Source organism: Mustela erminea, chromosome 15, assembly GCF_009829155.1.
Source record: "Mustela erminea isolate mMusErm1 chromosome 15, mMusErm1.Pri, whole genome shotgun sequence".
Taxonomy (NCBI): Eukaryota; Metazoa; Chordata; class Mammalia; order Carnivora; family Mustelidae; genus Mustela; species Mustela erminea.
This window is the reverse complement of record NC_045628.1, coordinates 8869472-8884341: the sequence shown is the minus strand read 5'-3', so window position 1 is coordinate 8884341 and position 14870 is coordinate 8869472.

Genomic DNA, 14870 nt, shown 5'->3' with positions numbered 1-14870 from the left:
TTAGATCAGTTGTCCCATGGAATGTCCCACATTCTGATTCGTTTCTTTGCTGCCTTGTGATTTTACTTGACTTTTTTCTCCATCCCCTGTGTTTTCTCCTGCTCACCGAGGAGAATTGACTAGATCAGATTTAACTTTTTTTTTTTTTTTGGCAAGAATATATGACAGTTGGTGCTGTGTTTTTCATATTGAATTACATCAGGAGGCATCTGGTTTCTATTTTTAGTGATGTTAAGATTGATCAAAGGGTTCGGGTGGTAACAGCCTGATCTCTCCATTATAGCTTTCCACCAATCATTGATTATGTGATAATATCCTTTGATGATTGTTGCATGACTCAGTTATTTCATTAAGGGTGACAAAGTGATGGTGATTTTCTGATTTTATCATTTCTTACAATTATTAGCTGTAATTCCTATAAGCAAGGACTTTCTCTCTTCTACTAGGGCTATGTGATTATTCTGAAAGACAAGGTGAGTGCTTAATTCTTTCCTTTTAATTGCCAATTTTCAGATGAAGAAATTGGAGTTCTGGTACTTCCAGTGATGTCCAATGACTTAAGTCTCTCTCTCTAGCTTGCTCATATATTCAACTCATTGAGTGAATTAAATGATTTTATGCTTCTTATCCCCCTAATTGTGCCCCTTTATGAGCTGAGGGCCCAACAGAGCCAGAGGCTTGCTTCAGTGGTAAAGTGGGCGATAACATTTTACTCAGGGGACTAGAAGCCACCTTTTCCTATAAAGCCAAGGTGCTGCTGGGGTCAGGCTGGCCAGATGCCATTTTTCAAGTGAGATTTGTTGGGTCCTTCTCACTGTGTTAGTCACTGACTCTGAGTTTACCCACCCCGTGACGGGGATATCAGGTCACACAGCCTCTGTGAGTCAGATGTGCATTCAGTCAGAGCCCAAGAGTAATTAATAGCAGTTTTCAAAAGGGGTGTTCTTGGTGGTCACACCAGGGAAGTCACAGTCCCACACCTTAGGTTTTGCATTGAAATGGAGGCTGTGTCCCTTTGCCCGTTGGACATAACCATTGGTCACAGGGACATACAGTTCATAGGAGTTAGGTGTGTGAGTCCCCAAGAGCACCGCCATTTCTCTGTATCATCTCTTCCTGACCAGAACCATCCCCTTTGGTTCTTATGGGATGGGAAATACAAGCATAGGTCACAGAAATCCCTACCGGACATCCAGATGTAAAAGCAGCCACACCAGCGACATTAATTATACATTATTAGAAAAATATAAATTTAAGACTGAGCCCCTTGGCATGATGAGAGCCACAAAGGAGCAAAAGAGGACACTATGGATGCAACAGAATGCACTGAGCTTGCAGGGCCTAGTGACGCTATTTCTAAACAGGCCCAGATGGTAACTCCAGCATAAGTGCATAAAAAAGAACATTCAAAGAGACTTAAACATAAGATATGAATTCACTTTTAAAAATTCAATAGGGAATTGAAGGAGACAAAATAACAGCATATCAAGTTATGCACGACAAGGGCATATGTTATGTCTAAATGGGTTTTATTCCAGGAATGTCAGGGTGGTTTAGTGCTCAAAATTACATTACTAGGAAGGGGGTGGAGAGGAGAAGAGCTGTGTGATCATCTCATGGATCTAGAAAAGCACATTTGATAACAAGTAACACCTATTCATGATTAAACAAGCTGTTGGAAACTAGGAATAGAACAAAAACTTCCTAGCCTCAAAGAAAGCGTCTACAAAAAGCTCCCAGCATCCATCCTACTTCCCGCTGAAGTACTGAAGGTTTTCCTTCTGCAACTGCGAATGAGACCGTGGACCAGCTGTCACCACTTCTCTCATCACTGAACAAGGAGTTCTAGCAAGAAAAAATTTTAAATGCGTGTAGTAATGAAAGGAAGAAATAAAACTACCATTATTTTTCAGATTTGATGGTGTATGCGAGGGAAAAAAAAAAACAAAAGGATTTGCAGGCAGAGTACTAGAATTAATAACTGAATTTAGTAAGTTTAGTGGATAGCAGTTTATTAAATGAGAAACAGTTGGGCAAATTAAAGTCTCAATAACATATTGCTAGTAACCAACAGAATGGGTATAATGGGACAAAAATTATTATATACAAGTGCTACCAGTGATGTGAAGCAACAGGAATTCTCACAATCTGCTGTGGGAGTCTGAACTGGTATAAGTACTTTGAACAATTGCTTAGCAGCATCTAATGAAGCTGAGCGCATGTGTGCCCTTTGCACCAGAACTCCACTCCTAAGAGTATACACTACAGATGTGCACAAATGCATGTACCCCTATCCACATGCTTGTAAGAGCATGTTTCCCAAGACTGAAATAGCCAAGTGGTGCAAACAACATGTTTGTCTATCAGTATTAGAATGGATAAATAAATTATGGTGCATTCATACAATGGAAAATTATACAACCTGAATAAATGACCTAATTCTAAATGGATGAATGGAGTAATAAAATGTTGAACAAACGAAGCCACCCACAGAAAGTGTATATTCTATGGGGCACCTGGTTGGCTCAGTCAGTAGAACATGCCATTTTTTATCTTGGGGTTGTAAGGTCAAGCCCCATGCTGAGTATAAAGATTACTTTTTTAAAAGTGCATATTTACTATGACTCCATTTGTATGAAGTTCAAAATAAGTCAAAACAAACCTATAGTGATGAAAGTCAGAACAGTGATTCGTGCGGGAGTGGTGATTTCTGGAAGGGGTCATGAAGGAGGTACATGAAATGCTGGCAACTTTCTGTGTCTCAATTTGGGTGATGGTTAGATGAGTATATTTTCCAAAATGTCTGAGTTGGACACTTAGGATCTGTGCCTGTTTATGTGTTATCCGTCAATTAAAATGCTATAAAATCTATCAATAAAAATAACTATTCTTTTAAAAAAAAGATCAGTGGATGCATTAAAGGAGAGGTTTCTCATAGCTAAGACACACAATTGTAGCCCAGGAGATCACGTGTAAGATAGTCTCAAAAAGAGGTCTGAAAAAAAAAAAAAAAAAAACAGGTCTGAAACATGAAGGGAAGAATTAGAACCATGGAAGACACATCTAAAAGACCTTCTGTGCAAACACTAGGTTTTCCAGAGGAGATAAAGAGTAAAGAGAGGGGCAATAACAGTAATACACTGAGACCCTTAAACAAGAGAACGACCCCAGTTGGGAACTGAAAGGACTATCCTACTCCTGGGAAGACTGCAGACCTAGATGCGGGCCAGTCCTGGAAAAGCTCTGAACTCCAAGGATAAAGGAAAATTGAAGAACTTCCACTAAAAAATAAACTTACAGAAGAAAATGTTGAGAATACTATTGAATATCTCCTCTGTCATCACTTGAGGCTAGGAAACAGATAGTATTTATGAACTGCAGCTAAAAAAAGGTTTCAACCCAAGAATCCATATCCAGCCAAAGTAGCACTTAACCAGGTGGCAACAGAGACACAGATGGGGACACGCGTGGTTTCCAGACTGTGACACTCACACTCCATGTGGCGAATAGACTGCAGAAAGCTAGCTACAATAAATGATAATTAGAAAATCGACTTTAAGATGGAAAAAATATGAAATGGAGAATACTTTTGAACTATGACTCTAGGGACATATGGTTAACTGAAAATGGTTGATGACAGATTGTTTAGGTTTCTAGAATTCTGTATAAATGCTAAATAAGGAATCTTGTGTTAGAAAAGGCCTCGTGCAAAGAAAACCCTGTCATTAGGCTGATAGGAAAATTCTGCAAACCACAGGAAGCAAAACTGTCTGAAGAACTTATCCGACAAGAAGAAATAGGAGAGATAACAGAAGGAGTAAAAAGAATGCCACAAAGTACCACCTGGAGACGCCCACAAGAGGGTACCCTGCTCTGCACCCAGGTCTTAGAGCACCCGACTTTCTTCCATGCAGAGCCCACCTTTCAGGCAAGGAGTATCCAGGGTGTGAGATGGGAGTGGGGAGAAAGGGTCATGACAACCCACTTTCCTCTGGACTGTGCTGCAGGTTCCCGGCAGACCTGAGTGAACTCCTAGGATCTGAATGTGCTTCTACTCAAGTCTGGGAATGAATGCACAAGGAAGGACCCAGTGGTGGGCAAGGGACTTCTGTGTGTGTGTGTGTGTGTGTGTGTATTTGTGTATGTGATGAAGCTTGGCTGTGTATGCGAGTGTGTCACACCTGTGAGCACGATGTTCCCCTTCCTTGTGGGAATGGAGCCAGGTTGGGAAGGAAGGGGGGTGGACTGTGGGCCAGCGTCCTCCACCAAGAGTAGGTCCCTCTGCACTGTCGCTTTCCAGAGCAGATCTCCAGGAAGTCTGAGAATCCTGAATTTGAGCCTGGGCTTCTAGGGTATTATGAAGATTGATTTGTCACAGCCGAAGGATATAACACTTTTTTATAACAGCTTGTTAGTTTGATTTATAACCTTTCCATATTTAGACAAACGGCACATGGGTCTTTTTTGTATTCTTCCTGGGTCCTGGGGCAAGAATCATGTCAGAACAGCATTCGACATGGCAGACGATGAGCCATGAATTCAGCGAAGAAAGAAATCACTTGGGCTGGTGTCACCTGTCAGGAAAAGCTTCGTGAGAATTCACTGCAACTCATGGTTGGTTAGGCTGAAAGAAGACAGCTGAGATAAAGCTAACTAAAAAGTCAAGCATCTTTTTTTTAGGCTCTTGGATATAGAGATCCCAAATAGAAGAGAGGCCATGGAGGTTCAGCAGATCGTAGCAGAAAGGGGCTGAGCCCATGGCTCCTGGCTAGTCAGCTCTGGCTTCACCTGCCCATTAACTTCCGCTGGCCCTGGATGAGCAGCAGCTTTGGAAAAACAAGAGTGTGGAGTCGGGGCGCCGGTTCAGGGAGTGACAGAGAGGAGACCGGAGCTCCCCACACTTTAATACCCAGAGGTGAACCAGCCTGAAGGAGCCACCTTGGAAATCTCATCTTTCAAGGTAATATAAATATTTTTTTTTCTTTAATGAGACTTTAAAATTAGACTGTGTGTACAGCTCTAATGCTGTCCCTTAACCAGTGGCTTTAGGCAAGGTATTGAAACTTTGAGCCTTAGTTTCCACATCTGTAAAATGGAAAGGGTAGTAATAGCAGGTGTGTGTGGAGAATAAATGCTATAATGTGTATCTGGCATCCCTTGTGCTTAATATGGCCGGCTGATGAGCTCTCCCTGGCTCACGTGAGGGGCCAGAACTTCCCTAATGAGACGGTCACTCATGGTGTGGTGGGTGGTCCCACGGCTTTGCTTTGTACATCAGGATGGTATTATTTAGTGTTTAGAATGTATGCTGCAACTTACTCCCTTGGGAAAATGATACGCCAGCAACAGCTGAGTTTTAAAGAACTGATGACACGTTAACTTAGAATGAGCACAGAGTAACGCTGAGGCCTGGTAAATGTTGCATGCAGGAGCTCACAATCAGTTGAGATTCTTGGCAGAAGGGCAAGCTTTCTTTTCCAGAGTTCCAGTCTATTTTTGTCAGCAAGGAGAGGTGGTATGGCTTGTTTTGTAATAATCCTGGTAATCCTATGGTGATATGTATGTTCTAAATCTACTCATGAGTTGGCTGAGAGGGGGTAATCTACTTTTCTGGATATTTAGGGAGCATATCTGAGTTGCTGGAAAAGCCATGGAATTGTTTATATATTGTGCAGAAGGGATTGGGAATAGGTGTTTGACAGTATTTTAAGAAAACCAGCAAACAACTTAAATAAGAAATTTGTATGCATCTTAAAATGAAATTGGGAAAGTATAGGAACCTAGCTTTGGTGGTAGGGAATTTTAGAAGAAATGGAATGTTCAGTTGCGTAGAGCTGTCACTGGGCTCTGTAAGAAATATGGTTGATCTCCGGGCATCTTCCTCTTCCTGTCGGATTTCTTTTGACCCCCTCCACCCATACTGCCCACCCCAACCCACACCTCAGACAACCACCAACACGACCTCTGTATCTGTGAGCTCCTTTTTTTGGTTTTTGTTTGTTTTCAGATTCCACATATAATTGAGACTACATAGTATTTATCTTTTTCTGTCGGACTTAGTTCACTTAACATTCATGTTGTCACAGACAGTAAGATTTCATTCTATTTTATGGACTTAATAATACGTTAGGACTTAAGTCTACCATTTTATTGTGTTTTGTAAATGTTTGCTCCCTCTGGGTTTTGGTCATGTTTCCCTTTTCCTGCATTCCTCTAGGGAATTACGCGAAGGTATTTGGCAATCAATTTTGATTTTTTGATTCCTCCAAAGATTACTTTGAATATATCATATATGTGTATGTATATGCATATATACAACTTAAAATACATTATGGTATATATAATTTAAAAATATAAATATCGGGCGCCTGGGTGGCTCAGTGGGTTAAGCCGCTGCCTTCGGCTCGGGTCATGATCTCAGGGTCCTGGGATCGAGTCCCACATGGGGCTCTCTGCTCAGCGGGGAGCCTGCTTCCTCCTCTCTCTCTGCCTGCCTCTCCGACTACTTGTGATTTCTCTCTGTCAAATAAATAAATAAAATCTTTAAAAATATATATATATATAAATATCACACACACACACACATACACTTCAGGATCTGATTCTGGGTGTTTGTAGTTCACTTCTAAAACTTTTTGGGGTTGATTCTGGTTGGATTCATGCACTAGTCCTTTGAAAGTCTGCCTGGAATTTCACGAACATATTGGGGTCTCCTGGGTGACTCAGTTGTTTAAGTGTCTGTCTCTTGATTTTGGTCACGAGGTCAAGTCCCATTTTGGGCTCTGCACACAGTGGCGAGCTGGAGATTCTGTCCCTCTGTCCCTCCCTCCACTTGTTCTCTCTCAGATCAATCAATCAATCAGTCTTAAGGGAAAAAAAAACCCTTACCATTTAGGTCCTTTTGCAAATCCCCTTTTTAAAATATACTTCTTTTAAATATTTCTTCTCTTACATTGAGAATCACATCTTGCTTTCAACCATCAAAGGTTAGTCTGCTGTATTTCTTCATATATTCATCTCTTCCATTGTTCTTTATTCATTCCTAATGTTCCAAGGTTCCTTCTGCTCTCATTTCCTTTCTGTTTGAAGGATGCCCTTTGGCTAATTATTTTAGGGAAGATTCACTGGTGACAAATTATTTTGGTTTTCCTTTATCTGAGAATGTATTTCACCTTCATTTCTAAAAGATATTGTTGGGATGTCTGGGTGGTTTAGTCAGTTAAGTGACTGCCTTCAGCTCAGGTCATGATCCTGGGGTTCTGGGATCAAGCCCTGCATCGGGCTCCCTGCTCAGCTGGGAGTCTGCTTCTCCCTTTCCCTCTGCCCCTCCCTCTCTCAAATAAATAAATAAAATCTTAAAAAAAATAAAAGGTTGTTGAATATAAAATTCTCTATTAAAAGCTCCTTTTTTTTTTTAGCACTTAGGAAATGTGGCCATTCTCTTCAGGATTCTTGGTTTCTTTTTTTTTTTTTTTAATTAAATTTTTTATTTTTTATAAACATATAATATATTTTTATCGCCAGGGGTACAGGTCTGTGACTCGCCAGGTTTACACACTTCACAGCACTCACCATAGCACATACCTCCCCAGTGCCCATAACCCCACCCCCCAGGATTCTTGGTTTCTGATGAGAAATATACTGTTATTCTTATTTTCTTTTCCTATATAGGAAATGTTTCATTTCTCTGAATACTTTTAATGTTTGTCTTTGTCTTTTGTTTTCAAAAATTTTATGATGATATATCTTGGCAAGAATTTCTTTAGGAATTCCTCAGATTCCTGATCTACCTTCAAATTCACATGCTGTTTCCTTTGTCATTTCCATTCTGTTCTTGAGCCCATTCAATGAAGTTGCTAATTTCATTTTTCAGTTAAAACATTTCGGTTGATTCTTTATATCTTCTATTTCTTTTCTGAGACTTCATTTTTTAAATCTGTTCTTACTTGCTTATTGGAACATTTCTGTGATGCTTGTTTTAAAACCTTTGACAGATATTGTCTTTTCTCAATGGGGTCAGGTGCTCCTGAATCTTGGTGTGGTGACTAATATTTGATTGTGTTCTGGACTTTTTAGATATCCTGAGAATCTAGTTCTTTAACTCTTCTAACTTGGCAGGTAGCTACCCTTTAGCACATACATCCTGTTCCATTTTTGGTTTGTTTTTTTTCTTATTTTTCTTTCTTTCCTTTCCTTTTTTTCTTTTTTTGTTGAAATGTCAACTTAGTTTTCAAAGGTTTTGCACCATTATTTTAGTCTGCTTATTTGTGTGCTACTTAGAGGACAGTCTGAATCCCAGTTAGCATTTCACAGTAGAATTCACTTCTAAAACCGTTTGCTGTTTGATTCTGGCACATTCGTGCATAGGTTTCTTGACCTACTGATTCATATGTGTATGTAAGGAATTCTCTTCCTACGCATCTTTCTCTAAGAAATCTTTTCCCCACTTGAAGCACCCCCTCATTACTGCAAGGTCGCAGTGAAAGTCTGGGGGCCACCTGTAGTCTCCATGGAAACCTTACCCACACTCTGGTAGGAAGAGGAAGATGTATCACCTCATTACTAGAGGACAGGGAGGGAATTAAGGCTCAGCCCACATGTCAGTGGGGGGCTACAATACTTAGCGGAGAGAGGAAAGGGTATAGTTTGTGGTATTTTTGTAGAGTAGGACTGGTAGAGTCAAAAAGGTTCTGCCTTGCTCAGCTTCCCCTTTCTGGTCCTTCAGTCACAGGGAGAAGTCATTTTTTGAAGTTTTTATTTTGTCTGCTCCTGGTGTTGCTAGGTGCTGGCCTTCTCTAGTCGCCAGAGCAGGAGAAGTAGGTGGAAAATAAGACAGAGAACTCACCTCCATACCCTTTTTTGAGTCCTAAAGTCCCTGGTTAATTTGCCTTATTTTTTCCACCTTTCAGCGTCTTCTGCTATTTATCTATTTCATCCCGAGTTTTTAGCTATAGTTAAAGGAAGAAGTAGGATGGCATGTGTTACTCCACCTTATCTGGAACCAGAAGACACAAACCCTTGGGTTTTTGACCTGAACAACCAGAAGATTAGAGTTGACCTCAGCTGAGATGAGAAAGGCTATGGACAGAACAAGTTTGTACATGAGGATCAGGACCTCAGTCTTCGTTATACTGAGTGTGAAACATCTACTACTCAAACAAGGGGAAAAATTGAGGAGGGCAATTAGATAACTAAGTCTAGAATTTAGGGGAGAGTTTGAGTCAGTGATATGAATTTGATGTAACTAAACATATAGATCTTTCAAACCATGGTACTGAATGAGATCACTAAGGAAGTGGAAAGGAAACCAAGTACCTTAAGAGATGAGGGGAAAGAGGATGAATGAGCAGATGCAAATGAGAAGAGGGAGCGAGTGAGGCAGGAGGAAAACCAAAAGTCTGTGGTATCATGGAAACCAACTGAAGAAAACTGTTTCGAGAGAAAGGGAGAGCTCACCTGGGTCAGATCTTGTGAGTGGAAGAGGTTTTATAATTTGGATTTAAAGCATTAAATTTCACAGTGCAGGGGTTTCTCATGGCTTCCATAATCAAAATTTAAGTGCAGTGGTGGCGGGGAAACATGGTTGGTGTGGATTTATGAGACAGTGGAATAGAGGAATGGGATAGTGAGTGAAGAATTCTTTTGAGGACTTTTCTTGCTAAGAGGAGAAACTAAATGGGGAAGTAGCTGGCAGTAGAAGGAAGGTTAAAAGATGATTTCAGAGCTTTGATCTGTTGAGTTTTTGTTTTTATTTATTTTTTTAAGATTATTTATTCGAAATGAAACAAGATGGGATCGGGAGGGAGACAAACCATAAGAGACTCTTAATCTCACAGAACAAACTGAGGGTTGCTTGGGGGAGGGGGGTAGGGAGAGGGTGGTGGGGTTATGGACATTGGGGGAGGTATGTGCTATGGTGAGTGCTGTGAAGTGTGTAAACCTGGGGATTCACATACCTGTACCCCTGGGGCTAATAATACATTACATATTAATTTAAATTTTTTTTTAAAAAAAAATTACTTATTTGAGAATGAGTGAGAGCAGGAGGGGGAGGGAAAAAGAATCTGAAGCAGATTTCACTGAGCACAGAGCCCAACACGGAGCTTGATCCCACCACTGAGAGATCATGAACTGAGCTGAAACCAAGAGTTGGATGTGCAAGCGACTGAATCCATGGGGAACCCGTTTTATTGTTGTTGTTGTTTTGTTTTTAGATGAAGAAATAATAGCATATATGCTGTTGGGAATGATCCAGTAGAAAAAGGAAAAACAGTGATATAGTACAAAGAGGGAAGAATGTTAAAATGACCCCTTGAATAGATGGGAAGGAATGGGATCTAAGGGGCAGAGGCATTGGCTTCAGATAGCATCAGGGATCGTCCGTCCATGGTCAGTGCAAATGGCAAGAGTCTGTGAAAAGTATCCTCACATCTCAATGAAGTACAAAGCAAGGTCATTTGCTTGTGAGGATCGGGTAGGAATTAGAGGTGTGAGGAGAGAAGTAAAGGCGTAAAATAGTTAGCTAAGAGAGCTGGGAGTGAATGAATTAGGGAAACATACTAAGGCCCACCAGTTTTGTTGTTGTAAAAATGAGGACACAAATTAGAGTGACTGTGTATGTAGGGTAATCTTCTTGGAGAAAGAAATGAATCCATCCAGATTTAGTCGCTCAGTAATCTGTCCCTTTGTCCCATTCACACCACCTTCATTGTCCTGTTATTCTTGAAGACCTGCCCTTGAACAAACTACAGAAATAGAGCACTGCAACAAACTTAAGGGGGCAGTTGCAAAGGTGCCCTGTGGCCACACGGAGTATTTTTAAATTGTGAGGGAAACACAGCGACATCTGTTGGACATGGTGCAAACTACTAGCTCAACGTGGTTCACAGTTACATTACTTGATGGTTCTATATTTCTGTTCATTCCTTAATTTATTTGTGAAGCTGAGCTTTCTAGCTTTTGCTGAGATAAAACAGTGTACGAAAATCAGTTGGAGTATCCAATCTGATTCTGAAGTTTGAAAAGTGCCCTGCCCAACAGCTACAAACAACCCTCTAGCAAGCAATTGTGGTTATCTAAGAATAAAATTTTAAAATTTTACATTTATGTTTTTTTAAACAACTTCTAAGTTGTTAATATATGAATAATAATGAGGTTGTTTAGACCTAAGCTACTTAATATGAAGAATTATTAGCTATTTATTTTGGTCTAGGGCTATGATCAGAGACACCATAGGCACTGAGAAAGTTTGGGAGCCTCTGATTTGAGAATGAAATCTTGTTGCTTCCTGTATTTCTTCCAAGCAATGGGTCAAGGCCCTTGAAGGATGTAGTTGTTTGCAGTAGAACTAGGGAATTCTCACACCTACATCTAAATCTTGCATGGGATAGCTTAAGAAAAATACCCCCCCCCTCATTACCTTGAAACTTGAGTGGAAATCTCTCCACCCGGTTTTAATGGCACTTAGCTGCACCATCAACATCTGCTATAACTTGGGTATTTAAAGCCAAAAGGAAACACAGGACTCTCAGCTCCCCCAGAGCCCTGTGGGTCACCAGAAGACTTGGGTTGGATGTTACTTGTTTTGCCAACATCCACTGCAAATGGGTAACTCATGAGAGATGGCTTAAGCCACATGACTGTGGCCTCAGAACTGCTTTTGTTTTCTCCAGCAAAGACACAGGAGCAAATGCCTGTGTGTTGGGGAAGTGAGCTGCCAGTAAGCTGTTTGTGTGTGTGTGTGTTGGGGGAGCCTGTTACAGGGCTCTGCAAAGACCTTCTCTTCTTGATCTGTAACTGTGAGCTTCCCAAGCCAAGACTGGGCTTTCTTCATTTTTGATAAGTTCAGTACCCAGGACAAGGCCTGGCACATGGCAGACACTGAATAATGTTTGATGTTAGAATGTGGCTGTTAGGGCACCTGGGGGGCTCAGTGGTTTAAGCCTCTGCCTTCAGCTCAGGTCATGATCTTAGGGTCCTGGGATCGAGTCCCACATCGGGCTCTCTGCTCAGCAGGGGGACTGCTTCCTCCTCTCTCTCTGCCTGCCTCTCTACCTACTTGTGATCTCTGTCAAACAAATAAATAAAACCTTTAAAAAAAAAAAAGAATGTGGCTATTAATAAATTTCTGCTATCTGATTTGCATAAGCAGATGTACCAAAAAAACTGAAGAAGCTTAAGCTGTAGGGTCCCCAAAGATTTATAAATATCTGAGGTATTTTAATTGTAATTAGTTCAAAATATTTTCTCTTTCTACTTTGCTTTGGCCTCTCTCATATTTGACTTCATGTTTGGTGAGATCCGAGAGGCTGTAAATATTTTTTGGATCCATCTCAGAGGAAGTGGAGTTAGGGTGCATTTCGTTTGGGTTCAAGGAGCTAAATGTGATTGACATTCACTCTTGTCTATAGCTATGCTAGCCATCCCCGTGTAGAAATGGGTGCCAGGAATCCTGTCCACTCTGAAGGACATGTCCCAGGTTGAGACATGGAGTCAGGGGTATGGTCTCGTGAAAGCCTTCCACAGTGCCTGCTGCAGGAGGAATGTCCATTACAGAGGAAAAATGGGACATGGAGAGAAGGTATAGGAAACTGGTCTATAGAAAATCCTCCATCAGATATGTAAAAATACGTAACAAATAAGCTGCTGAGTCATTCTCCACAACACCTAGTCAAGAAGGATGTTCTTTTCTGACAAGAATATACTCAGAAGAGCAGAGCACACAGGATACATACTTCCTTTCTTCACAGGGGTTGCATGATACAGAGTTTACCACCGTTTGCTGCTGTGGTACGACCCAATACCAGTACCACAAACAGCAAGGACATCTGTGTGTAATGTAACACGTCACACATCTTAGTCTATTGGCTTGCATCTTCCTGATCTGATGTATCCAGTTCTGATGAAGTCTGGTGGTTCCAAATGAAATGATACGCAAAATGGCCACTGAGTCAACAAAAGTGCCTGCATTTTCTACATTGTCAGAATAAATAAATTTTGATCAACCACTATAAGATTGGTTTACCTTTGATCTCTGAATGAAAAATTATAAAAAGTATTTTTCCAAGAGGTGATCAAAGAGTGTGCAGCCAAAACAATATTGGAAAAAAGTACATTAACCAGTTAACAAAAATGTCGTTTTTCTGTATTAGGATGGTTTGGGTTTGATCAGCTTTACAAATTTTGAATTATGTATTGATTCCTTACTCTGAAGATGCCCTTTCATATTTACTTTTACATTCAGAATCTTACAATATTTCTCTATTAACAAATAGACATTTGGTGTCTCATGATGTAAAAACTAGTCACAATGCAAGAACTAATCACTCGATCGCTCCCCTATTATTTATGGGAGGACATTTTCTTATTTCAGCCATAAGAGCTCTAATTATATAACATTTTTAAAAAGATTTTATTTATTTATTTGACAGAGAGAAACAAGCAAGAGAGGGAACATAAGCAGGGGAGTGGGAGGGGGAGAAGCAGGCTTCCCACTGGGCACGACCCTGGGATCATGATCTGGAGCCAAAGGCAGACTCTCGATGCCTGAGCCACCCAGGCGCCCTCCAACTATATAACATTTAACTATTTAAGAGCTCTATAGCTCTAACATCTTCTGGTTTGCATTGCCACAGTGACAGCTGATCTTCCAAAGTAAACACATTTTATTTCAAATGCTGCACATTGTGTAACCTCTCTGAAGACTTTTTAAAGGAACAATTAGGGATCCGTAGTTAATCATTTCAGTCTGCCAATGGGGACACTATTAGCAAAACACAGATCATGGGAAACTCTACAGAACAAAAAACCTGGTTTCTTCAATTTGAAAAATTGTAAGGAAAAAAATCCCAATGGTATGAGAAGCCTATGAATTAAAAAAGACTTAAAAGACCGAGTGTAAAGTGTAACTTTCTTGATACCCCAATTCGAACAAACTTAGAAAGTGACTTTATGAAATAATTGGAAATCATCTGATTGAATAATTGATATTAAGAAATCAATGTTACTATTTAAGATGTAAAATGATTTTGTTAAAAATAGTTATCTTGTGGAGATACAGAAAATATCTGTAGATAATACTATGATGATCGTTTTTCATATCACCATTATATTCATGATAGAATAACAAAGCTTCTTTTATTATAAATGCTACTTGATCTTCTTAGAACACATATTTACTATGCTTGGAATATTTCGGCATGCTTAATAAAATAATTGCAAAATATTCCATTTTTTTAACCAAGCAAAGTACATAATTTTATATAATTTACATACAACTTTTATGTTAACAATAGAAATAATGAAATTATTTGTTTTTTATATTTAACAATAGAAAGATTTTACCTCCCAAGAAATGCACTACAACCAATTTAATAGATTCTGTCATCAAAATGATGGTCTTGGCATCTTATATATGAGATCTGTCCATGGGGTTTGACAGTCAGATTGAATATGTTAACAGTCTTTATTATTAAAAATATTGAACGTACACACACAAAAAGGATAGTAGAATGGGCCTCTGTGGACCCCTCATGCAGCCCTCGAACTTCAATCTATGGCCAAACTTGTCTTATCTACCTCTCATCCATTTCTCCACTAGTATTTTTTTAAAACCTTATTTATTCGGCAGACAGAGATGACAAGCAGGCAGAGAGGCAGGCAGAGAGACGGGGAAACAGGCTCCCTGCTGAGCAGAGAACCCGATGCGGGGCTCGATCCCAGGACCCTGAGATCATGACTTGAGCCGAAAGCAGAGGCTTAACCCACTGAGCCACCCAGGTGCCCCTCCATTAGCATTTTGACACAAATCAGTCACTTGCACCAGGAGGTGAGCCTGCGGTACCCCCAAGCCAGGGGCCCTGAAGCCCAGG